Source organism: Schistocerca americana, chromosome 11 (genome assembly GCF_021461395.2).
Source record: "Schistocerca americana isolate TAMUIC-IGC-003095 chromosome 11, iqSchAmer2.1, whole genome shotgun sequence".
Lineage (NCBI taxonomy): Eukaryota > Metazoa > Arthropoda > Insecta > Orthoptera > Acrididae > Schistocerca > Schistocerca americana.
In genome coordinates, this window is record NC_060129.1 from 201756542 (window position 1) to 201783715 (window position 27174).

Consider the following 27174-nt stretch of genomic DNA (forward strand, 5'->3'; position numbering starts at 1 on the left):
ATCATCATGTTCTTCTTCTTCTTCTTCTTCTTCTTCTTCTTCTTCTTTAAACTGAGTATTGTCCATGTTTCACTTGCATACATGTGGACACAGACACACACAGAGAGAGAGAGAGAGAGAGAGAGAGAGAGAGAGAGAGAGGGGGGGGGGGGGTGGGAGGGGGGGGACTTCCTGAAACTTAAATCTGTACTCGTTGTAAACAAATTTTTCTTCTTCAGAAACGCTGTCCTTGCCGTTGCCACTCTAAATTTTGTATCCTCCCTACTTTTACTATCATCAGTTATTTTGCTTCTCATATGGCAAAATTCATCTATCACTTCAAGTGTCTCATATCCTAAACTGATTTTCTCAGCATGACCTGATTTAATTGGGGTACATCCGATTATGCTCGTTTTGCTTTTGCTTATGTTCAACTTATATCCTCCTTTCAAGACACTGTCCATTCCGTTCGCCTGCTCTTCCAGGTCCTTTGCTGTCTCTGACAGAATTACAATGTCGTCAGCAGACCTGAAAGTTTTTATTTTTTTCCCATGAATTTCAATTCCCATTCCAGACTTTCTTTTGTTTCCTTTAGTGCTTGCTCAATATACAGATTGAATAACATCCGGGAGAGGCTACAACCCTGTCTCACTCACTTCCCAACCACTGCTTCCCTTTCATGTCCCTCGACTCTTATAACTGCCATCTCGTTTCTGTACAAATTGTAAATAGCCTTTGGCTCCCTGTATTTTACCCCTGCCACCTTTAGAATTTGAAAGAGAGTATTCCAGTCAACATTGTCAAAAGCTTTCTCTAAGTCTACAAATGCTAGAAACGTAGGTTTGCCTTTCCTTAATCTAGCTTCTAAGGTGAGTCGTAAGGTCAGTATTGCCTCACGTGTTCCAACATTTCTACGGAATCCAAACTGATGTTTCCAAAGGTCGGCTTCTACTAGTTTTTCCATTCGTCTGTAAAGAATTCGCGTTAGTATTTTGCAGCTGTGGCTTATTAAACTGATTGTTCGGTAATTTTCACATCTGTCAACACCTGCTTCTTTGGCATTGGAATTATTATATTCTTCTTGTAACCTTGGGTAACAGAAGAAATATTGAATTTAATTGATGAAAGGAGAAAATATAAAAATGCAGTAAATGAAGCAGGCAAAAAGGAATACAAACGTCTCAAAAATGAGATCGACAGGAAGTGCAAAATGGCTAAGCAGGGATGGCTAGAGGACAAATGTAAGGATGTAGAGGCTTATCTCACTAGGGGTAAGATAGATACCGCCTACAGGAAAATTAAAGAGACCTTTGGAGAAAAGAAAACCACTTGTATGAATATAAAGAGCTCAGATGGAAACCCAGTTCTAAGCAAAGAAGGGAAAGCAGAAAGGTGGAAGGAGTGTATAGAGCGTCTATACAAGGGCGATGTACTTGAGGACAATATTATGGAAATGGAAGAGGATGTAGATGAAGATGAAATGGAAGATACGATACTGCGTGAAGAGTTTGACAGAGCACTGAAAGACCTGAGTCGAAACAAGGCCCCGGGAGTAGACAACATTCCATTAGAACTACTGATGATGGCCTTGGGGGAGCCAGTCCTGACAAAACTCTACCATCTGGTGAGCAAGATGTATGAGACAGGCGAAATACCCTCAGACTTCAAGAAGAATATAATAATTCCAATCCCAAAGAAAGCAGGTGTTGACAGATGTGAAAATTACCGAACTATCAGTTTAATAAGTCACAGCTGCAAAATACTAACGCGAATTCTTTACAGACGAATGGAAAAACTGATAGAAGCCGACCTCGGGGAAGATCAGTTTGGATTCCGTAGAAATGTTAGAACACGTGAGGCAATACTGACCCTACGACTTACCTTAGAAGAAAGGTTAAGGAAAGGCAAACCTACGTTTCTAGCATTTGTAGAGTTAGAGAAAGCTTTTGACAATGTTGACTGGAATACTCTCTTTCAAATTCTAAAGGTGGCAGGGGTAAAATAGAGGGAGCCAAAGGCTATTTACGATTTGTACAGAAACGAGATGGCAGTTATAAGAGTCCATGGAGAAGAAATAAAAACTTTGAGGTTCGCCGATGACATGTAATTATGTCAGAGACAGCAAAGGACTTGGAAGAGCAGTTGAACGGAATGGACAGTGTCTTGAAAGGAGGATATAAGATGAACATCAACAAAAGCAAAACGAGGATAATGGAATGTAGTCGAATTACGTCAGGTGATGCTGAGGAATTAGATTAGGAAATGAGACACTTAAAGTAGTAAAGGAATTTTGCTATATGGGGAGCAAAATAACTGACGATGGTCGAAGTAGAGAGGATATAAAATGTAGACTGGCAATGGCAAGGAAAGCGTTTCTGAAGAAGAAAAATTTGTTAACATCGAGTATAGATTTAAATGTCAGGTAGTAGTTTCTGAAAGTATTTGTATGAAGTGTAGCCATGTATGGAAGTGAAATGTGGACGATAAATAGTTTGGACGAGAAGAGAATAGAAGCTTTCGAAATATGGTGCTATAGAAGAATGCTGTAGATTAGGTGGGTAGATCACATAACTAATGAGGAGGTATTGAATAGAATTGGGGAGAAGAGGAGTTTGTAGCACAACTTGACAAAAAGGAGGGATCGGTTGGTAGGACATGTTCTGAGGCGTCAAGGGATCACCAATTTAGCACTGGAGGGCAGTCGTATTCACGTATCTGGAGCTGTGGGTTCGAGTCCCTGTTGGGGAGCAATGTCGGTGCGTGTCCAGCTGCTAGGCAGAGGGCGGGCTGTCGCTGGTGTGCAGGTGTGTCCGAGGCGGCTCTGACGTCACGGGTGACGCGCGCCGTCGGCTCCGAGCAAGGTCGGCACACGCCCAGATGTTCTTCGCTCGTTGCGACACCCGATGCGAGGCACTGTCCGGGATTCTCTCTCTCTCTCTCTCTCTCTCTCTCTCTCTCTCTGTCTCTCTTTTCCCCTCTCTCTCTCTCTCTCTCTCTCTCTCTCTCTCTTTCCTCTCTCTCTCTCTCTCTCTCTCTCTCTCTCTCTGTCTCTCTCTCTCTGTTAAAAGCATCGTGTGCTGTCTAACCGCATTGTCACACACCTGCCACAACCAAGTGGAAAGTTTTAGCCCCAACTCTGTCTGGATTTCCTCACGCTCGTTTACGTCTACAGCTATAGACTGCAAAACCACCGTGCAGTGCGTGGCAGCGCGTATTTTTCACTGTGCCACGTATTAGCGTCACTCGCCGTAGTACTAACGTACCGAGCGCGGACCAGCGGTCTGGTTTAGCACACTGGACTCGCATTCGGGAGGACGACGGTTGAAACCCGCGTCCGGCCATCCTGATTCAGTAACAAGTTTCCTTTAATTTACGTCTATGGTCACAATCTTTTCTGTTTGACAGATTACCGTGCATGTGATGTGGTTTATACGTATATGACGATGCTGGTGCTGATTCCGCATTTAACATTTGACTATGCCACTATGGCTGCAGTGCATTAGGACAGTTTTTATGACACACATCTGATGATGGTCATTAAAGACCGAAACCGGTAATCTGTTAAACAGAAAAGATTGTGACAATAGACGTAAATTAAAGGAAACTTATTACATCTACGGGTCACTGTGTTTTTTCGCGACGATGTCGCAGCTTGCGATCCTGATTCAGGTTTCCCGTGATTTCCCTACACCGCTCCAGGCAAATACTGGGACAGGTCCTTCGAAATGGGACGGCCGCTTTCCTTCGGCATCCTACCCTAACAAAAGCCTGTCCTCCGTTCCTAATGACCTCGATGTCGACGGAACGTGAAACCCAGTTTTCCTTCCTTATTGGGCGCAGCAAGAACGACTGCTTAAAGTGTCTCTTTGAACACTGTAATCTGTCAAGGGTCTATACGCCCCGGGACAACCGGGAAATGCGGGAAAAACTCGGAAATTTTTAAGAATCCCTCGAGTTTTTTTATAGTTTTACTTTTTAGACTTCAATTTTTGTTAATTTTCGCTAGTACATCTACATGGATGCTCTGCAAATCACATTTAAGTGCCTGGCAGAGGGTTCATTGAACCACCTTCACAATTCTCTATTATTCCAATCTGGTATAGCGCGCGGAAAGAATGAACACCTGTATCTTTCCGTACCAGCTCTGATTTCCCTCATTTTATCGTGTTGATCGCTTCTCCCTGTGTTGGTCGGTGTCAACAAAATATTTTCGCAATCGAAGGAGAAAGTTGGGCTGGCCGGTGTGCCCGAGCGGTTCTACGCGCTACAGTCTGGAACCGCGCAACCGCTACGGTCGCAGGTTCGAATCCTGCCTCGGGCATGGATGTGTGTGATGTCCTTAGCTTAGTTAGTTTCAAGTAGTTCTAAGTCTAGGGGACTGATGACCTCAGATGTTGTCTTTTCTTTTTCTTTTCTTTTTTTCTCTTTTTCTTTCTTTTTTTTTTTCTTTTTCTTTTTTTTTTAGAAACTTGGTGATGGCAATTTCGTGAGAAGGTTCGGCGCAACGAAAAACGCATTTCATTTAATGATGTCCAGCCCAAATCCTGTATCATTTCTGTGACAGTCTCTCCCATATTTCGCGGTAATGCGAAACGTGGAGTCCTTCTTTGAACTTTTTCGATGTACCCGTCAGTGCTATCTGGTAAGGATCCCACACCGCGCAGCAGTAGTCTGAAAGAGGGCAGACAAGCGTAGTGTAGGCAGTCTCCTTAGTAGGTCTGTTACATTTTCTGAGCCTTCCCCACAACATTTTCTATGTGTTCCTTCCAATTTAAGTTGTTCGTAGTTGTAATACCTAGGTATTTAGTTCAATTTACGGCGTTTAGATTAGACTGATTTATCGTGCAACCGAAGTTTGAGTTACTTTTAGCTCTCTCGTGTGGATGACCTCACACTTTTCGTTATTTAGGGTCAACTGCCAATTTTTGCACCATTCAGATACTTTTTCCTAAATCGTTTTGCAGTTTGTTTTGATCGTGTGATGACTTTATTAGTCAATAGCGTCATCTGAAAACAAGCGAAGACGGCTACTCAGATTTTCTCCCAAATCGGTTATATAGATAAGGAACAGCAAACGGCCTATAATAATACCTTGGGGAACGCCAGAAATCACTTCTGTTTTACTCGATGGCTTTCCGTCAATTACTACGAACTGTGACCTCTCTGACAGGAAATCACGAATCCAGTCACATAACTGAGACTATATTCTATAAGCACGCAATTACACTACGAGCCGCTTGTGTGGTACAGTGTCAAAAGCCTTCCGGAAATCCAGAAATACGGAATCGATCTGATATCCTTTGTCAATAGCACTCCACACTTCATGCGAATAAACAGCTGGTTGTGTTTCACAGGAACGATGTTTCATAAACCCGTGCTGACTGTGTTCAATCGACAGTTTTCTTCGAGATAATTCATACTGTTGGAACACAATATATGTTTTAACGTCCTGCTGAATATCGACGTTAACGATATGGGCCTGTAATTTAGTGGATTGCTCCTACTATCGTTCTTGAAAATTGGTGAGACCTGTGCAACTTTTCAGTCTTTGGGTACGGATCTTTCGTCGAGCGAACGGTTGTATATGATTGTTAAGTATGCAGCTAATGCACCAGCATATTCCGGAAGGAACCTAATTGGTATACAGTCCGGAGCAGAAGACCTGATAATCGAGCAAACAATTTTACTTTAGCCCTGCTACTCCAGATAAATGCAGCAGCAATGAAAACATACGGGAGAAAGTAACACCAGGATATAATTTAAATTGCAAATAAAATGCGCAGTTTTCGGCAACGAAAGACAGTGCCCGCACAAGCGTGTCCCGACAGCAAAATGTATCGAAGACTACGCAGTACTTTGTAACAACGGACTGCTTTCTATGTGCGTGGCGTCGCAACTATCCACACTTCTAACAGGCAGCGGGAAAATACTGCGAATGCTGGACTGAGATGCTTTACTTTCAAAGTAAATGTCCTTTCACGCGAAATGAATTACGCTACGCATAAGAATGTGCGACGAATTTCTTGAATCACGGATCGCTTGACGCTCATTCAAAACTTAACAGTTTCAGGACCAGCCACAGAGAAACGTTTCGGGCGCAGGAGCACAGCCGTTATCCCATTACTTGAAATTTTACCGGCACATCTATCTCTGTTATGTGACATGCCGAAAAAAGACGAAGTTTCAAGCTTATTTTTTAATATTCATTTTAGTTCTTTAATAGATTAGAAAGTAGGCAATATCGACGGCAGAAAGTGTTATTACTCTTTTTATTAAAAAAAAAAAAAAGATAAGTTGTCGAGCATTTTGACCTGTAATAGGCTATCGTTCGGGAAAGTCTAAATGTTCGACGGAGCATTTATTGTGGCAGGTATTCCACGAAATGTTCTGTGCACTGCACTGCACTGAAATCTATAACCGTGCTTGTCACAAATATTTACGTGCTGCAGTTTAAGCTATGCTCTTAGGATCCTACGTCACCACACAGTGGACTAATATCATGCGCGAAAGCTCAGCTTTGTATATATTTGTGTGTTCCCACTGCATCGAAGTTGCTGTGTCCTATGCTGGGGATATTTGCTGTCATTGGCTGGCGAGATCACGTGACGTGAACTGTGACTGGCCGACAAAAACGCACCGCGGCCTGGATTTCAGTGCTTCGGGGGAAGCTGTCGTGCTGCCTTTGGTGGAATCCGCGTTTATAGCTTCGTAATACGGAAATACGCAGCGTATTTGTTGCCGCGCACCATAGATCGTTCCACAACGCTTCTTTTCCTGGCTTTTGTTTCCTAAAGTGCTGGGAAGTTGTATGTCGGTTGTATAATACCTTCAGCATGCAAAGGATTCATACATTATGTGATCAAAAGTATCCGGACACTCCCAAAAACACACGTTTTTCATAATAGGTGCATTGTGCTGCCACCTACTGCCAGGTACTCCATATCAGCGACCTCAGTAGTCATCAGACATCGTGAGAGAGCTGAATGGGGCCCTCCGCGGAACTCACGGACTTCGAACGTGGTCAGGTGATTCGGTGTCACTTGTGTCATACGTCCGTACGGGAGATTTCCACACTCGTAAACATCCCTAGGTCCACTGTTTCCGATGTGATAGTGAAGTGGACACGTGAAGGGACACGTACAGCACAAAAGCGTACAGGCCGACCTCGTCTGTTGACTTGACACAGACCGCCGACAGTAGAAGAGGGTCGTAATGTGTAACAGGCAGACATCAACCCACACCGAGCGAGGTGGCGCAGTGGTTAGACACTGGACTCGCATTTGGGGGGACGACGGTTCAATCCCGCGTCCGGCCATCCTGATTTATGTTTTCCGCGATTTCCCTAAATCGTTCCAGGCAAATGCCGGGATGGTTCCCTTCACAGGGCACGGCCGACTTCCTTCCCTAATCCGATGAGACCGATGACCTCGCTGTCTCGTCTCCTTCCCCAAAACACCACCACATCTATCCAGACCGTCACACAGGAATTCCTAACTGCATCGGGATCCGCTGCAGGTACTATGACAGTTTGGCGGGAGGTGAGAGAACTTGGATTCCATGGTCGAGCGGCTCACCCGTTGAGGGTGAAGAGACTTTTCGATCGCGAAATGCGGATTCTCAGTCCCAACAAACGCGCCAATTTTGCTTGTTGACGAACCCATCCGAATGAAACTGGGCTGCTTCGCTAAAGCAAACCATACCATACTATACCATACAATACAATACCGTACCATGCCCTGCGACCTATCGTGCAGTTTGAGCATCCTAACTCAAAGTTCAGAAGTTAGGACGATTTTATTTCATGTTGCTGTTGTTGTTGTTGTTGTTGTGGTGGTGGTGGTGGTGGTGGTGGTGGTGGTGGTCTTCAGTCCTGAGACTGGTTTGATGCAGCTCTCCATGCTACTCTATCCTGTGCAAGCTTCTTCATCTCCCAGTACCTACTGCAACCTACATCCTTCTGAACCTGCTTACTGTATTCATCTCTTGGTCTCCCTCTACGATTTTAACCCTCCACGCTGCCCTCCAATACTAAACTGGTGATCCCTTGATACCTCAGAACATGTCCTACCAACCGATCCCTTCTTCTAGTCTAGTTGTGCCACATCTTCTCTCCTATTCAGTACCTCCTCATTAGTTACGTGATCTACCCACCTAATCTTCAGCATTCTCCTGTAGCACCCCATTTCGATCACTTGTATTCTCTCCTTGTCTAAACTATTTATCGCCCATGTTTCACTTCCATACGCGGCTACTCTCCACACAAACACTTTCAGGAAAGACTTACTTCATATAGTTCCATAATTGTCACACTGTACCATTCAAATTGACAGTTCGCGGATTTTACTCCGCAACATTTACTTCGATAAACACACGAACATTGATATTAACGAGCACAATCAAAGAACACTTCGCACAAATTGCGTGCCATTACACAATAACCGAATACGTTGGCGACTCCCAGCTCTGCCTGAACGCTACTGCCTCCAAGCTCGGTCGCTCCACGGCAATTACAGTTCTAGTCTCTGTAGCCTGCACATAATGGATCCAGAGATAGGATGGAAAGTGTGTTCACACAGCGTCTGCAAAGCTGTCCCAGTCCATCATATACCACGTCTGCCTTGTCTCGGTTTATCATTCGCTGCTCCTTCGCGTTTAGAGTTCACAATCACACCACCGACAGACACGCTGGACATCTGTAGAAGGGCTGAAATGTCCCTGATGGATTTCTTACTCGAGTGACGTAAAGTGAGTACCCCACTGAGCTGCCCTGAGCACGCATTGGTTCAAATGGCTCTGAGCACTATGGGACTTAACTTCTGAGGTCATCAGTTCCCTAGAACTTAGAACTACTTAAACCTAACCAACTGACACACAACGAACCTAAGGACATGACACACCCATGCCCGAGACAGGATTCGAACCTGCGACCGTAGCGGTCGCGCGGTTCCATACTGTAGCTCCTAGAACCGCTCGGCCACTCCGGCCGGCTGACCACGCATTCTGCTGTTACTGTGCCTCTGGTCACAACTCAATTTCCCCACCCCCCAGTTCAATACTCCCCCGCCTTCTTATATATTGGTGGGTCACCCTGTCGCGGTCAGTTCCACATTACATACAGCTCCCAGTATAGTTTTGATCACATAGTGTGTCATTGGCACCGATGGACTGCTTGCGAAAGTGTAAAAGCTGCAAGTAATACCTTCACCTTTGACCTTACGTGTTATTTTGGGAGTGCGCTGGACGGCTTCACGCGTTTGCCACACATGTGACATCAAAGGTTGGTGTGTGTGTGTGTGTGTGTGTGTGTGTGTGTGTGTGTGTGTGTGTGTGTGTGTGTGTGAGAGAGAGAGAGAGAGAGAGAGAGAGAGAGAGAGAGAGAGAGAGAGAGAGAGAGAGACCGCGTCCGCTGCGTATCATTGGATTCACTCGTTCTCTCACGCCTAATTTTGTTCGTCTTATATTTTACTCCCATGCTATTTCGTACACGGTGGATTTTCGTGAAACTTTTGGGAGTTATTCGTAGTTCGTTCAGAGGGCCCGTAACTGGCCATTTGGCTATCTCTCCCTGAAACCGCACTCCTTCTTTGCTGTTCGTATTACACTGTCTTCAAGCTCATATGTCACTGGTATTTCAGTAATTTAGTTTTGCGGGTATTTAAAGTGAATAGGTGCAAGCTAATTGTACGTGGCACATAAAGCTTCGCGCGTTCCTCGTAACGAAGATAACGTTTTGCAAACTGGAAGTTCGGACCCAGTCGATGAAGACCCTACAGAATTCATCTGCAGAGCGGATGTTAACAACGGATAAAAGGGTGGCCCAGACGTAGTTGCAGATTCCGTGTGTAACGACTCTGTAGCGGGCAACAACAAAAAAAAATCCATGTAATTCTAGTCATAGATACGTCAATAAAGACGCGCCATTGATGATGAGAGTCTTGTGGAACGGCGAAGATACACACGCTCATCACAGCCAGACAAATGAGCTGGCGGCGAACATCGTATTGATACACTTCGGTTTGGCATTCAGTCTCCGAGGAAGCTGTAGAGATTAGACTGGTTAATACTTTAATAAACAGAGATATTGGTTTTAATTTGGGCAAAGGATGGAATCCGACTGGTGGGATAATTAAACCGCAGACAAGTAGTCATGCTGTCATCGCCGCTAAACATACATCGATAAGAGAATCGAATGTCTGTACGCCTTCGCCATAGGCGGTGTGTAAGCGAATCTGTTTGCTGTGACTCGCAGGCGTTACCGCCGCGGTGGATTATATAATGCCGCGCTTAGCGCCTTGTCGCGCCGTGAAGAGCCTCTGTCAACCTACAATCGTACCGGCGAATTAACCCTATTAAATTCCACTCATAATCGTCAGCATCAATTATCCGCTATAATAGCAGCTCCTTTGCTTTTTCATTTTCTGCGAACCGTTGCTTCCTTCTTAAGGCTGCTGCATGTTGTACCGTTCATCATCATCCAGTATCTGGAATCTCTTCGTTCCTCACTTCCTTTTCCCTTCTACATAACCTTATAAAACTGTTTTTATCAGTCCGTCATTCTTTCTTAATATATGCGCAATCCAATTTCTTTTTCTTCTCTTTATTACATCTAGTGACTGTCTTTTTTTCTCTCACTCTTCTCAATACCTCTTCATTTTTTACTCTGTCCTTCCAACTTATTCTTTCCATCCTCCGCCATGTCCAGATCTGAAAAGCCTCCAGCCTTTCTCTGTCTTTCTTCCTCACAGTCCATGTTTCAGCGCGATACAGAACAACACCCCATACAAGACATTTTATGAGTCTCTTTCTGAGTTCTCTGTCCAGACCGCTGCAGAAGATTCTCCTTTTCTTACAAAACGCTTCTTCTGCCGTTGCTACCCTTCTTTTAATTTCTGCGGTGCACTTCCAGTCGGTGTCTATCCTGCTTCGAAGATACTGAAAATTTTGCACCTGTTCCAGTATTTCACCATTCAGCATAATTTTTGTTTCCTTATTTCCACTTAGTGCCAATTTTATTTGTGTTAATTTTCATTCCTTATTTTTTCCGTCAGTTGCAATGGAGTCCACCAAATCGTGTAATTCTTTTTCCCCTGTGGCTAGAAGGACCATGTCATCAGCAAATCTCAAACACCCTACTCTTCTTCCTCCAATTTCTACTCCTTTGTCATCTAATGAGCATTGGTCAATCATATATAGACAGCATCCTTGTTTTACTCCTTCTCCTAGTCTGATCCCCTTTGTACGTTCTCCTCTCACTCTAACTGAAACTTTTTGATTAAAATATGAGTTTATAAGTCATCTGGTTTTCCACTCCACTGTCTTTTCCCTCATTATAGTCACCAGCTTGTCCCAAACCACATTCTCAAATGCCTTTTCTAGATCGATGAAGCACACACATAGGTCCCTTCTTTTTCCAATAAACCTTTCTCCGAAGATTCGTAGGAGCCCTATTGCATCTCTGGTGCCCGTATTCCGTCTAAAGCCAAACTGCTCCTCGCCGAGATTCTCCTCCATTACTTTTTAAAGTCTTTTATTAATTATTCTTAACATAACTTTGGCTGCATGTGACATGAGGCTGATTGTCCTGTGCTCCCTGCATTTCTTGGTTCCTTGTTTTTTCGGTAATGGAATCATTACTGTTTTCAGAAAGTCGTCAGGCCATTCACCACTAACTTTCTCTGTAACAGAGCAGCTGATACCTGAAACACAGGCTGGTTTCCGAAAGCACCATACCACGATCGACCCCATACCAAGAATCCGCAACGGGCCAGCAGAGGGAGCAAACCCGACCCACCACGCCGCTGCCGCCCCCCCCCTCCGCCCCCCCCCCCACCCCGACATAGAAGGAGCACTTGACAGAGTGTGGGACAAACGGCCCTACCACAAACCACATGAGCTAGTAATACCGAGCCAACTGACCACACCCCTGTCAAACATACTTGATAACAGACCATCCAGGGTCCACGTCAACGGCACACGCATCCGACATCCCCCACCCTACAAGGTGGAACGAAGGGCCAACGACACGGCCTATTGGTGTCACGCGCATGATATTAACGAAATTAACAGGAAGACAAACACATACATCAACAAACTGGAGCTGTGGCTCCGAAAATGGAGAACTAAACCAAATGCGCAGAAAACCCAGCTGATCATCTGCAACCATAAGCGCTTCTCACAAACAACAAATAGGGCACTACCGCAAACGAACATACGACTGTGGGGAGAAGCAATAATACCAAAAAATATACGGCCACCTATCTAGGAATAATCGTAGACAAAACAATGACATGGACGCCTCACATACAAAAAACGATAAATAAAGCAAACAACAGATGTAACCTAATTAAACTAATAAGAGACGGGGCAAGTAACGAGACTAATTCACACCTACAAAGCGTTTGTAAGACCAGCGGTAGAAAACGCCACCCCAGTCTGGGTAGCTAGCAAAAATTGGCACTAGAGAGAAAAATCCTAAGAATACCAGGACGGCTCAATAGACGAACAAGAAACTGTATATCAAAACACCAAAGTCATCCCCATAAAACGCAGATGGATCACACTGACAGCGAGAATAGGCAACAGCAGCACAACGAACAAAACCCTAACAACAGATCTCTTGAACAACACGCCCACACGCCGGCGGGAGTTGCCGAGCGGTTCTAGGCGCTACAGTCTGGAACTGCGCGACCGCTACCGTCGCAGGTTCGAATCCTGCCTCGGGAATGGATGTGTGTGATGTCCTTAGGTTAGTTAGGTTTAAGTAGTTCTAAGTTCTAGGGGACTGATGACCATAGATGTTATGTCCCATAGTGCTCAGAGCCATTTGAACCTCCCTATGTAGGTCGGTGTCAACAAAAGATTATCGCAATCGGACGGGAAAGTTGGTGATTGGAATTTCGTGAGAAGATTCCGTCGCAACGAAAAACGCCTGTCTTTTAATGATGTCCACCCCCAAATACTGTGTCATTTCTGTGATACTAAAAATGGTTGGTTCAAATGGCTCTGAGCAGTATGGGACTTAACATCTGTGGTCATCAGTCCCCTAGAACTCAGAACTACTTAAACCTGACTAACCTAAGGAGATCACACACATCCATGCCCGAGGCAGGATTCGAACCTGCGACCGTAGCGGTCACGCGGTTCCTGACTGAAGCGCCTAGAACCGCACGGCTACGCCGGCCGGCCTCAGTCATACTCTTTCCCATATTTCGCGATAACACAAAACGCGCTGCTGTTCTTTGAACTTTTACGATGTACTCAGTCAGTCCTATATGGTAAGGATCCTACACCACGCAGCGGTATCCTAAAAGAGGACGGACAAGCGTAGTGTAGGCAGTCTCCTTAGTAGGTCGGTCAACATTTTCCAAGTGTCCTGCGAATAAACCGCGGTCTTTGTTTAGCCTTCCCCAACAACATTTTCTATGCGTTCCTTCCAATGTAAGTTGTTCGTAATTGTATTTCCTAGGTATTTAGTTCAATTTACGGCCTTTAGATGAGACTGATTTATCGTGTAGCCGAAGTTCAACTATTTCGTTTTAGCACTCATGTGGATGACCTCACACTTCTCCTTAATTAGGGTCAACTGCCACTTTTCGCACCATTCGTTAAAGTTTCAGGGGCCGCCGAGGTCCTGTAGACAGGTGTGAGCGGTAGTTGCGTGTCGTGCGTGGGAGGAGTGCGTCGGCGCGTGCTCACTAGCGGCAGACGCGTGCCGTGACGTCAGCGTGCGTGGCCAGCCAGCCCGAGACCCCAGCGGCCTCGCCTGAAGGTTCGCTGAACAACAGGTGGCCCATAAGAGGGGCAATGGATGTACTCTCTAGATCGCTGTCCGCTTCTACGGCTCTATTACGTATCTATAAGGTCGCCTCGACACAAAGCCGCTACCTGGCACAGCCGTGGCCACTTTTGTCGCTGTTGATGTCGGGGCCCCACGGCAAAAGTATTGATGGCGGCGAGTTTTCGCCAGTTCTGAGGGTGTTCCTGCAAAACCTGTACACTACCCAACGCAGATACTCAAGTCCCGTAAGTGTCGTTCGTGAACCAACCTGACGATCACGGTGTACTCATATTTATACGAAGACACTAACTTGTTCTCGAAAGAACAGTTACTGTTGATGACCGTGCAGCTTTTCCCTGGAATAAATGATGACTAGCTGACAACCTCAGCTGCCGACAGGTGTTGGTGATATACCTCGATGTGGACAGGTGAAAATGTGTGCCCCGACCGGGACTCGAACCCGGGATCTCCTGCTTACATGGCAGACGCTCTGTCCATCTGAGCCACCGAGGGCACAGAGGAATAGCGCGACTGCAGGGACTTATCCCTTGCACGCTTCCCGTGAGACTCATATTATCTGTGTCCTCGGTGGCGCAGATGGATAGAGCGTCTGCCATGTAAGCAGGAGATCCCGGGTTCGAGTCCCGGTCGGGGCACACATTTTCACCTGTCCACATCGAGTTATATCAACAACACCTGTCGGCAGCTGAGGTTGTCAGTTAGTCATCATGTACTCATATTTATTTTATTTATTTATTTATGTAACCTGATCATATTACTGCCATCAGGCCCTCTCTTACATCGGACCAGTGTTCCACACATGCGGCATTTCACAGATCAGAGTTACATCATGACAATAGGTTAAATAAGAAAATTAGATTACTCTAGTGACTGTATGAATAAAGAGAAATGACTAAAAGACTTAATAAAGTTAATGCTGGCAGTATTTTACAACAGGTGCTATACATACAAATTATGATAAAAGCAATAATAATAATAATAATAATAATAATAATAATAACAGTAAAAAAATCAAATAATAATGATAAACATGAGAAAAATTGGCAACAGTAATGAAGATTCGTGCAGATGTACACTAATATCTTGGTGTGTAAAGTAGATGTTTACTATTATAGAGAGTTTCGGGGAAGGGAGATTTAAGGAGATGTAAAGAGGGAGGTAATGAGGTGAAGTGCATTCATGTACACAGGAAGGCATTACTGTTGCTTAAGTAGTTACGTCATTGACTGTTTCTTGAAGCCGGACATGTTTTTGAGTTTTCTAACATACCGAGGTTAATGGAATGTAGTCGAATTAAGTCGGGTGATGCTGACGGAATTATATTAGGAAATGAGACACTTAAAGTAGTAAAGGAGTTTTGCTATTTGGGGAGCAAAATAACTGATGATGGTAGAAGTAGAGAGGATATAAAAATGTAGACTGGCAATGGCAAGGAAAGAGTTTCTAAAGAAGAGAAATTTGTTTACATCGAGTATGTAGATTGAAGAGTCAGCAAGTCCTTTCTGAAAGTGTTTGTGTGGAGTGTAGCCCTGTATGGAAGTGAAACATGGACGATAAATAGTTTGGACAAGAAGAGAATAGAAGCTTTCGAAATGTGGTGCTACAGAAGAATGCTGAACATTAGATGGGTAGATCACATAACTAATGAGGCGGTATTGAATAGCATTGGGGAGAAAAGAAGTTTGTGGCACAACTTGACCAGAAGATTGGATCGGTTGGTAGGACATGTTCTGAGGCATCAAGGGATCACCCATTTAGCATTGGAGGGCAGCGTGGAGGGTAAAAATCGTAGAGGGAGACCAAGAGATGAATACACTAAGCAGATTCAGAAGGATGTAGGTTGCAGTAGGTACTGGGAGATGAAGAAGCTTGCACAGGATAGGGTAGCATGGAGAGCTGCATCAAACCAGTCTCAGGACTGAAGACAACAACAACATAACGAGGGAGGTTATTCCAGAGTCGGGTTCCCGCTACTGTAAAGGACTTGGAGAAGGTGGCTGAGCGATGCAGTGGAACGGAGAGGATTTTATTATGATGGGAACGTGTGTTTGTGTCATGTTGTTCCGGCATAAGCGTTAGGGACGAGGAGAGATATGAGGGACAGTGTACATTTATAAGGTAATAGATGAGACAGAGTGTACAGAAATCTCTGCGTTTGTCTGCACGCAGCCAGGACAATTTTGCATATGCTGGTGAAATGTGATCAAAAAGTCGAACGTCGCAGATATATGAGACACAGGCATTCGTGACCAGTTCCAGACGTCGCCAATTTTTCTGAGAGAGGCCTTGTAGAATAATATCGCTGTAGTCAATCATTGGGAGTATAAGCATTTGTACTAATTTCTTTTTCAGATCGAAAGGGAAGAGTTTTTTTTTATATTTTTGTAGGACATGAAGGGATGCTGATGCTTTTTTGCACACTGCAGTTACGTGCTCTGTCCAATTTAGATTTTCATCTATTATTACTCCCAAACTCTTTGGTGAGGGAGAGAAATTAATATTTGTTCCATTTAGGATAAGAGATGGTACGGATTCCCGATGTTTTGGGCTAATTAGGTTAGAGTGACCAACAAGTACCGCTTGGGTTATAGATGGGTTTAGTTTTAGTCCTGTTGGTAAAGTATATCAAGGCATTGAGATAACCGATCACGGAATCCAAAAGCAGTTACAATCGGTTAGGAGTGGAAAGGCGTCACGACCATATCAGATATCTACAAGATTCTATAAAGAACTTGCTCCCCTTCTAGCAGTAATTTATCGTAGATCGCTCCAGCAACGAAAGGTACCTACGCCATACCCGTTTTTAAGAAAGGCCGTAAGACACATGCACACAATTATAGACCTATATCGTTGACGTCAATCTGTTGTACAATCATGGCACTTGTTTTATACTCCAGAATTACGACGTTCTTGGCTCAAATGGCTCTGAGCACTATGGGACTTAACTTCTAAGGTAGTCCCCTAGAACTTAGAACTACTTAAAGCTAACTGACCTAAAACACACATCCATACCCGAGGCAGGATTCGAACCTGCGACCGTAGCGGTCGCGCGGTTCCAGACTGTAGCGCCTAGAACCGCACGGCCACTCCGGCCGGCGGACATTAACAACTAAAGATATTTGGAAACACTGGATGCATTTGAAAGGACGGTACTTGGACGAATTATCGGCCCAATCTGTGAAAGAGGAAGATGGAGGAGGAGATACAACCACGAGTTGTATACAATATACAAAGACCAACCCATCAGAAGGATAGTGAAATCATCCAGGCTGAGGTGGGCGGGACATGTGGCTCGCATGACTGACACAGCAGGACCGAAAAGAATATTACGAGAAAAGCCAGGAGGGCAGAGGGGACGTGGTCGACCCAAGAGCCAGATGGGAAGATGGAGTAATCCCACCTGGCTCGAAGATCTTAGGAAGATGGGCTATAGAAACTTACTGGCAAAGGACCGACAGAGATGGAAGGAAATTGTAGAAGAGGCCAAGACTCATCATGAGCTGTAGAGCCAAGAAAGAAGAAGAAGAAGAAGAACAAAGCTATGTTCATACATCAGCTGATTATGGTTCATCCAAGTGATGCCAACTTAAAGCCGTGAAAGTACCAAACTTGCCCTACTAACAGTTTTTTTTTCCCCCAGACCAATTTGTGTCTTTAATTATTGACTGGCGCTGGTATTTCTCTGTAGCCTGCGAGCTTTGAGGCAGAGCCTGCTATGTAGCGTGGTGGGCGTAACCTCCTGGGATTCCTGCCTCGTTCTCAGCTGCCGTCCTTAGACGGGCAGACGCCACAAGCCAGCCACGCGGGCTGCGTCCGCACAGGAAGGAATTCCTGTGAAGTGGAGCCCAGCTGAGCTGGGGCGCGGGGGCGGCGGCTGATTGGACGCGCGACCACAAGGCCACGCCCCCCCCCTGGCCCGGTATCGACCTGCCCTTCCCCCCCGCTCCCCTCCCCCTGCCCCTCTTGTCGACAACAGCTGAGCCGCCAGATAGCTGGTGGATGGGTGGAAGGCTGATCGCACAGCCGCCAGCGGGCGATATCGACCCGCCGTAGACGCCGCGCGCGCCGATAATTTCTGGAGCCGCCGCCGCGGCTTTGTCCTTTTGTCCGACGCACGCAGGGCCTCGCACTCACGCACTACTTGCTCCGTGCCTTTCCGTTCGCTGCGAGGTCTGCCAATATTGTGCTTCCTAATGTAATGCGACAGAAGATCAAATTAGGGTACCGTCTGGATGGATACTCTGCGTATCACATTTAAGTGCCTGACAGAGTGTTCATCGAACCATCTGCTCACCAAAATGATTCAAATGGCTCTGAGCACTATGGGAATTACCATCTGCGGTCATCAGTACCCTACAACTTAGAACTACTCAAACCTAACCAACCTAGGGACATCACACACATCCATGCCCGAGGCAGGATTCGAACCTGCGACCGTAGCGGTCGCGCGGTTCCAGACTGAAGCGCCTAGAACCGCTCGGCCAAACTTCACAGTAATTCTCCATAATTTGAATCTCGTATAGCGCGCGGAAATAGCGAACACCTATATCTTTCCGTACGAGCTGTCATTTCTCTATTTTATCACGGTGATCCTTTCTCCCTATGTAGGTCGGCGTCGACAAAATACAGGGTGTTACAAAAAGGTACGGCCAAACTTTCAGGAAACATTCCTCCTACACAACGAAAGAAAATATGTTATGTGGACATGTGTCCGGAAGCGCTTAATTTCCATGCTAGAGCTCATTTTATTACTTCTCTTCAAATCACATAAATCATGGAATGGAAACACACAGTAACAGAACATTTGCACTGAATGAGGATTAACACATTGTCGGATGAACCATTCGCAGAAGTGTACCCGTGGAGGCCAATCAGCTGCTGATAGTGCCTGCACGCGCTGTACACGGTACGGAAACAACTGGTTCTCCCGTAGCACTCTCCATACAGTGACGTGGTCAACGTTACCTCGTACAGCAGCAACTTCTCTGACGCTGACATTAGGGTTATCGTCAACTGCACGAAGAATTGCCTCGTCCGTTGCAGGTGTCCTCGTCGTTCTAGGTCTTCCCCAGTCGCGAGTCACAGGCTGGAATGTTCCGTGCTCCCTAAGACGCCGATCATTTGCTTCGAACGTCGTCCTGTCAGGACACCTTCGTTCTGGAAATCTGTCTCGATACAAACGTACCGCGCCACGGCTATTGCCCCGTGCTAATCCGTACATCAAATGGGCATCTGCCAACTCCGCATTTGTAAACATTGCACTAACTGCAAACCCACGTTCGTGATGGACACTAACCTGTTGATGCTACGTACTGATGTGCTCGATGCTAGTACTGTAGAGCAATGAGTCGCATGTCAACACAAGCATCGAAGTCAACATTACCTTCCTTCAATTGGGCCAACTGGCGGTGAATCGTGGAAGTACAGTACATACTGACGAAACTAAAATGAGCTCTAACATGGAAATTAAGCGTTTCCGGACACATGTCCACATAACATCTTTTCTTTATTTGTGTGTGAGGAATGTTTTCTGAAACTTTGGCCGTACCTTTGTGTAACACCCTGTATTTTTCCGTTCGCAGGTGAAAGTTGGTGTTTGGAGTTTCGTGTGAAGATTACACTGCAACGAAAGACGCCTTTATTTTAATGATGTCCACCCCCTGCATCATTTCAGTGACACTCTTCCCCTATTTCGCGTTAATACAAAACGTGGTGTCCATCTTTGAACTTTCTCGACGTCGTCCGTCAATCCCGTATGGTAAGGATCCCACACCGCCCAGCAGTATTCTAAAACGTTACGGACAAGCGTAATGTACGCTGTCTCTGGAGTAGATCTGTCACATTTCCTAAATGTCCTGCCAATATAACGCCGTTTTCGGCTTGATGTCCCCACAACATTTCCTATTAACTTGTTCGTAATTGTATTTAGTTTAATTTACGGCTTTTACATTCGACTGCTAGCCCATGTTTTCGAATTTCGTCGTCATGTAATGTGTACCATTTAATGACATGGCAGGTCTCTCCTCGCACCTACCAGTAGGTGACACTATCTCAATGCAGCACCCTAACTGCTGCCGTCCGCATAAAATAGTTTCACTAACAGTCCACGGTTTCCCTTCTCGACAGCCATACTGTTCACTCACGTTATGGCTTGTCAGTTGACAGAGTGAGTGATTGGGCTGAGCCATTTCTAGCCTACTTTTGATGTCAAATTGATATCAAAGTATTTCTACAAATTAAGTAGTTGATCAATTAGTTACCCACAGCCCCTGATGAAAGTTTGAGTTCCTTTTAGCACTCATGTGGATGACCTCACACTTATCGCTATTTAGGGTCAGTTGCCAATTTTCGCACCATAGGGATATCTTTTCTAAATCGTTTTGTAATTTGTTTTGATCTTCTGATGATGACTTCCCTAGTGGCTAAACTACAGCGTGATCTGCAAACAACCTAACCCGGCTAGCACAGAATGGATTCTTCGTCGGTCTCAATACGCTCGAACAATTAAGATGAAATGGCCATCTTCGAATCCTGTGGTCCGCTGTGAGGATTCGTGGAACCCACCGTGAGCACCTCTTGGAATACCCGAGAGTCTCAATCGCTGCAGACGCACTTCCAGCGCTGACTAGAGTTGCGGCGATTCGTGAATGAGTCGTTCATTTGAACGACTCTAAATAAAGAATCGTAGGAATCGAATCGTGATACGGACGAATCGTCGTTCAAAAGAGTCGTAAGAACGATTGCGTGTTTCCGAGTCGTGACGATTTGAAGTTCCAACGATTCACCGATTCTTAGTACGCTATGCTTCGAAGGCAACTTCCGAATCATGCCGAGTCGTGCCGAATGATTACGACCGCCAGATGGCAGTCAAGTGGAGGATGCGTGTGAACAAAGAAAGCTCGAAACGAACAAACGAAGTTCGTGGGCCGTAATATTACTCGTGAAAACCAAGCTGACAATTGGCGGCGGCTGACGGGAACTCGTGTAAAGGCATTTCCCATCCCTATATAGTGCACATGCGCGGATTCGTATCATCCTACGTTTTTCTGTGCCTTTCCCAATTCCACAGCACCTTATATTTCACAATAAAGCAACTGTCAGCCCTCACACACTGCAAACTTAGCTTAACTTTTGTTTCGTCGAAATACAAAGCATAGGAATTTTGCTTTTAATTTGTCTGAGAACTTGCTTCTGCCACTACTATTTATGTGGAGAACACGACATACTTCTGAAGTGTAGGATACAATCGCATACAGCGACATTACTTCACTGCTGATTTGCTAATTCTTTTAGTTCCACCACTGCCGCCACGAAATGGCTGTCGCACTAGACCAGTATTACAGAGCCTATATAGAGAGGATGTAGGCTCTCTCTAACCAATACCTTTCTTGGCAGTGTAATACCAACAAAAGCTTTTTAATTAATTAATAATTTCAAGTTCGAGTTTTCGAATGTTATCGTGTTCAGATTTATATTAAATTTTAGTGAAGTAATGTCGCTGTATACGATTGAGTCCTACTGTTTAGAAGTATGTCGTCTTCTCACGTAAATAGTAGTGACAGCGTCAAGTTCTCAGACAAATTAAAAGCAAAATACCTGTGCTTTGTGTTTAGAAGAAATGTGCTGTGTGGGAGGGCTGTCAGCTGCGTTATGAATTACAAGGGTGATGTGGACTTGGAAAGACATCTTAACACAGAAAAGCTTAGGATGATGTGAGCCAAACCACCTCTGCCTCACTGCTAGATTTTGTTACTATAAAACAGACGTCTGTAGATATATACGCTCAAGCCACGCAACCAAACTGGCACAGCACGTAATTTTTCACCGCCTTTCGCACAAATCGACTCCTCTTTCCTGGCATACTGAAATAAAACAATAGATGCAATCAAATCAAACGTGACCTTTCAACAATTAAGGCATTACACGTATAAATCGAGAATCACACTTGTAACGTCATATGCGCCTCATAAATAAACTATTTCTGGCAGTTCGATTCTAACTCCATTGACAATGTGCTGCCATCTGTGAGTACGATGTAGAACTTTTTGCATTCCGTCAGAATCGTGCCGTCGCAGACTAGAATGAATCGTGAACGAATCGTAGTAATCGATTCTCAATGTGAGATTGAATCGTAGGAATCGAATCGGGAAAAAAGAATCGTGTTGCCCAACTCTAGTGCTGACCGACAACTGCAGAGCCAGTTGTCGAGCTGTGATGCGCCGGTCGGCACGAAAAATGGCGTCCGCACGACTCAGCACGTGTGGAGCAGTGGCTGTGACAGGGCGTCCAGAGCGTGGCTGATTTCTGCATTTCCCGAGGCTGTGACTTTCTTCACCCATCGCCCGATTGTACTCCTATCAACTGCGGCATGGCCATACACTGCACACAGACGTTTACGGATGTTCACCGCGGTTTCTGTTTCTGCACTCAAGAGTTCAATAACAGCACGCTGCTTATAACGTGGGTCGTATGTAGGCGCCATTTTGACACTGTAGTACGGCTCTGCCATCTGCCGGTACGGTTCGAAACTTCACCGGCGCACAGAACGCATATCAGATGTGGAGCACAACTGTCTGTTAATAGCATTAAAAGAAAAAGAAAAAAGCGAGACGTTACTTATTGAATGTCCCTCGTAGTTTCTCGTGTTCCTTGACTGGGAAGAAGCCTTCGACAAGGTGTGGCACGACAACTTAATCTGGAAGATATACTACATCAAACAACTATCCCAGACGTCTACGCCAAGCTACTTGACAGCTACTTGAACGAGAGGCATTTCGTGGTCGAAGTGGATGGCAAACGTTCCTCTCGTCGCCAGCTGAAAGCGGGCATCCCCCCAAGGGTCTGTCCTCTCACCAACTCTATTCAACATCTACGTCAACGACATTCCCTTGGAGGCAGGAGTCCACATCGCCCAATTCGCCGACGACACGGCGTTCTACACCAGTGAACATCGGCAGCACGTATCCATCGGCAGACTACAAAGACAGCTCAATAGCGTGGAAAACTGGTGTAGAGCAAACAAACTTCATCTAAACGCCGCTAAAACAACCGCCATCTACTTCACCCGAAAGCGACCAGTCCTGCAAAACCATCTGCGGCTCAGCGCCCAGGTACTACCCTGGAGGGATGAAGTCAAGTACCTTGGCGTGACGCTGGACCGAAAACTGTTGTACCACCATCGCATCAAAGAAAAGAAAACAAAAGCCCTGAACCTAGCCAGGGCCCTTTACCCTCTCTTCAAGAGCAAGAACTTGAAAGCAGAAACGAAACGGACACTATACAAGACAACGGTGCTGCCCACGATGACATATGGCTGCTCATCATGGGCAGTGGCTTGCCCAACAAGGAAATACGAACTACAGAACAAGGTGCTCAGGTGGATCCTAGGAGCACCCTACTGGACTAGACTATCCCAATTATATGAACAGCTGGAGATGGATACACTTGATCAAACGATTAGGAAACAAAGTACAAAAATTTTCCAAAAGATAGACAACATCAGAAACACCTGCAGACACCTGACAGACGTAGGCACCCAAAGACCAAAAACCTGGCACGATCCATCACAGAGGACCCCACAGATTAAAGTCAGGAAATACTCCCCAACTCCCAGTCGGAAGCAAAATACAACCACACCAACCACCTTAAACCAGACCAAGTAGATCGTATTGCGAGAGACAATCTAGCGGCAAGCAGACGCCGAACCACCATGGACAAAGAAGAAAGCGGCAACCCAGCCGCAACGAACACCAAGGACCAAGAGGAGAGGAAAGGAGAAACAAACACCAAGCCTTCTTGCACGGCGCAGTACACCACCAAGGGCGGCGGATTGGTGAACTTTTAAGTTCAAAAATCACAATCCTGACCCCCAAAGTGAATAAATGGTGCCCCAACAGCACTACCTAAACACAACTACACCAATACACGGAAAATCGGCGAAGCCGATAAGCCTGTTCAACAAGACTGTGACACTGAAAAAATAACAAAAATAACCGTTTCTGGGTAGCTCACTCGGTAAGAACATTTGTCGCGAAAAGCGAGAGAGTACAGCTTGGTATCTTGGACCGACACCGTCTTTTAATCAGGCGGGAGGATTCGGAACAGAGCGGGAGTTCATTCTACTAATGGTCTTCGTTTATTTACGTCTGGAGCACTCCCGGAATTGCTTCATTCGGCGTTATACGCGTATGCTGTGCTCTACCTAGCCCTGCCTACGTCAGCGCGTTTGCGATGCACTTGGATAGTTTGCTACATTACACGCATTAATTGGTGTATTACGTTACACCGCCACACACACAGAGAGAGAGAGAGAGAGAGAGAGAGAGAGAGAGAGAGAGAGGTTTGATGGGAGGGGGAGGCAGAAGCGCAGCTGCTGGGGTCCAGTTCGATGGGTCGATAGTGGCCGCAACAAGTAGGTCGGTGGAGGAGCGACGGTAAATCTTGCCGGGCCGGGCCGTCCATTTGTGCGGTGGTGATCCCCGCGGCTTATGGCGGCTCACGACTCATCCCGCCATCCCTCGGCCCCGCCAAAGCCTTTCTCGTTCTTTCTGCGAAGAACCCCAGCCGCACCGACACCTTCCCCGTATTTCCACTTACTCGTTTGGTGCCAAATATTGTCGCCCACCCGACACTGTGACGGTAGAAACTGCAAAGATTTCGTTCTTACGCGAATGCGGCTAGTGATCGACTAAAGACTTTAAAGATAGTCCAGAGTATATTACCATCATCGTCGTCAGTGTCGTCGTAGTCAGTATCAGTATCATAGTTTTCATACTCCGTATCATCATCATCATCATCGCCGTCGTAGTAGTACCATTATGATCGTCGCCGCGGTATCGGCCCTCCATTTGACCCCTGCCACCTTCAGAATTCGAGAGAGAGTATTCCAGTCAACATTGTCAAAAGCTTTCTCCAAGTCTACAGATGCTAGAAACGTAGGTTTGCCTTTCCTTAATCTATTTTCTAACAGGGCAACCTCTCCATCGCACCCCCCTCAGATTTATATATGAGTTGGCACAGTGGATAGGCCTTGAAAAACTGAGCACACATCAATCGAGAAAACAGGAAGAAGTTATGTGGAACTACGAAAAAAATAGGCAAAATAGACAAACTGAGTAGTCCAGGGGTATCATATGCAACATTAATGACAACGTGAGCACAGGAATGCCGTGGTCCCATGGTTAGCGTGAGCAGCTGCGGAACAAGAGGTCCTTGGTTCAAGTCCTTCCTCGAGTGAAAATTTTACTTTCTTTATTTTCGCAAAGCTATGATCTGTCCGTTTGTTCATTGACGTCTCTGTTCACTGTAATAAGTTTAGTGTCTGTGCTTTGCGACCGCAAAGCAAAACCGTGCGATTAGTAGACGAAAGGACGTGCCTCTCCAATGAGAACCGAAAACATTTGATCACGAGGTCATAGGTCAACCGATTGCTCCACAGGAAAACACGTCTGATATATTCTATACGACACTGGTGACGGCATGTGCGTCACATGACAGGGAAATGTTGTCGACCTACCTAACCTGTACACTTGGCGAATGGGTAAAAAGATTCTTCTAGCTTGCCCGATTTGCGTTTCCTTGTGGACGTGATAATCACTCCCAAAAAAGTGATGAAAACATAAGAGTTTGTCACATAAACTGCAAAAAATGAATGTAACAGTTTCACAGTCGCACAGTTTTCCCTGTGCTCTGTCAAAACATATGTTTTTAACGTTTTTTCCGTGTGTAGACCGTCAAATCCTGCATATGTCCAAGCACATCTGAACATGTCCTGGAATTTTGGAGAGCGAAGTTGATTATGTGTGAGTGCCTGAACTTTGATAATTGTCTGAAAATAAAAAATTAAACTTTTCACTCGAGGGGAGACTCGAACCAAGGACCTCTCGTACCGCAGCTGCCCATGCTGACCACAGGACCACGGCGCTCCTGAGCTCACATTATCCTTGATGTTGCCTATCTTCTGCATGGACTACTCAGTTTGTATATTTTGCTTATTTTTTTCATAGTTCCACACAACTTCCTCCTGTTTTCTCGATTGATCTGTGTTCAGTTTTTCAAGGCTTATCCACTGTGTCAACTTATAACTAAATCTGAGGGGGGTGCGATGGGGAGGTTCCCTTGTAAGATAAGTCGTAGGGGCAATATTGCGTCACGTGTTCCAACATTTCTACAGAATCCAAACCGATCTTCCCGAGGTCCGCTTCTACCAGTTTTTCCATTCGTCTGTAAAGAATTCGTGTTAGTACTTCGGTCAGAATTATGAACTTTCAAACCGGGCCACTTTTTTTTGCCATCAGTCTCCTGGCAGATTTGATGCGGCCCGCCACGAATTCCAATCTCGTGACAACCTCTTCATCTCAGAGTAGCACTTGCAACCTTTGTCTTCAATTATCTGCTGGGTGTATTCCAATCTCTGTCTTCCTATACAGTTGGTGCCCTGTACAACTTTCTTCTACTACCGTGGGAGTCATCGCCTAATGTCTTAACAGATGTCCTATCATCCTGTCCCTTCTCCTTGCCAGTATTTTCTACGTATTCCTATCCTTTCCGGTTCTGTGCAGAACCTCTGCAACCCTTATGTCTTCACCTAATTTTCAACATTCATATTCTGTGTATTATTCAGTGTGAGGTGCAGTGTAACCGGTATGACGCCTTTACAGCTGCGCCTGTCATCAGCTCTTCTTGCGTGGGTGTGTGGAAAGCGTATGAGTGACTGGAAAACTGGCTTCAAAAATCTTCAGCTAGCGGCGAGCAAAAGTTGGCGACGGCTCACTACAGGGATATCTGTTTCGGTGACAGTGATTGGGTTGTCGGCGGGGGCGTTTTTTATTGGCCGCGCCGCGACGTTTCGGTGCGCTAGCGCTGCGCCATCCTCAGGCTAAAGTTGTGCCGACTTCGCGAGGCGCGCCGATGCCCCAGAGCGCGGACGCGATGCTGCTTCGGCGACTGTGGGAGGCGACGGCCGCTGCGTCCGCCTCCAGCGCTGGAACGACGCCGACGCCGGCTGGAGGCTCCAGGAGCGGCGCGCCCTCCAGCTGGTACTGGAAGATCCTGCCGCCCGCCGTCAAGCGCGGCCGCTTCACTCGCAAGAACCTGGTAATGGCTCACATCCCGCCGTCCCTCTCTCCCCCCGCAACAGTCACGGATCCATTCCTCATAAGTCTCTCCCCAATTCAGAAGGGACCGCACTGCGCCTACTCTTTGTGACAGGTTTTGTCCAGATTTATGGTACGCGCAGGGCTGGACGTGAAATGAAAATAACAAAAGTGCGGTCCCCAGATGGCCAAGTGCTTGGAAAACATCTTTATCTACGATAATGATGGAATTACTATGAAATGAACACCCTTAGCTGCTTACAGGCGTTGACATATGTCAACGGGGACAGATGAAAATGTGTG

At 45.8% G+C, this 27174-nt stretch overlaps 1 protein-coding gene and 1 non-coding gene across 2 annotated transcripts in view; one reads left to right on the forward strand and one right to left on the reverse strand.

The window, feature by feature from the left end:
- LOC124554141 (5'-AMP-activated protein kinase subunit gamma-1) overlaps positions 1-27174 on the forward strand; it is a 619663-nt gene that overhangs the window by 430450 nt on the left and 162039 nt on the right. The gene's annotated exons all lie outside the window — the stretch shown is intronic.
- Positions 14196-14270, reverse strand: Trnat-ugu. Its single transcript has one exon. It is a non-coding gene; the product is annotated as a tRNA-Thr (tRNA).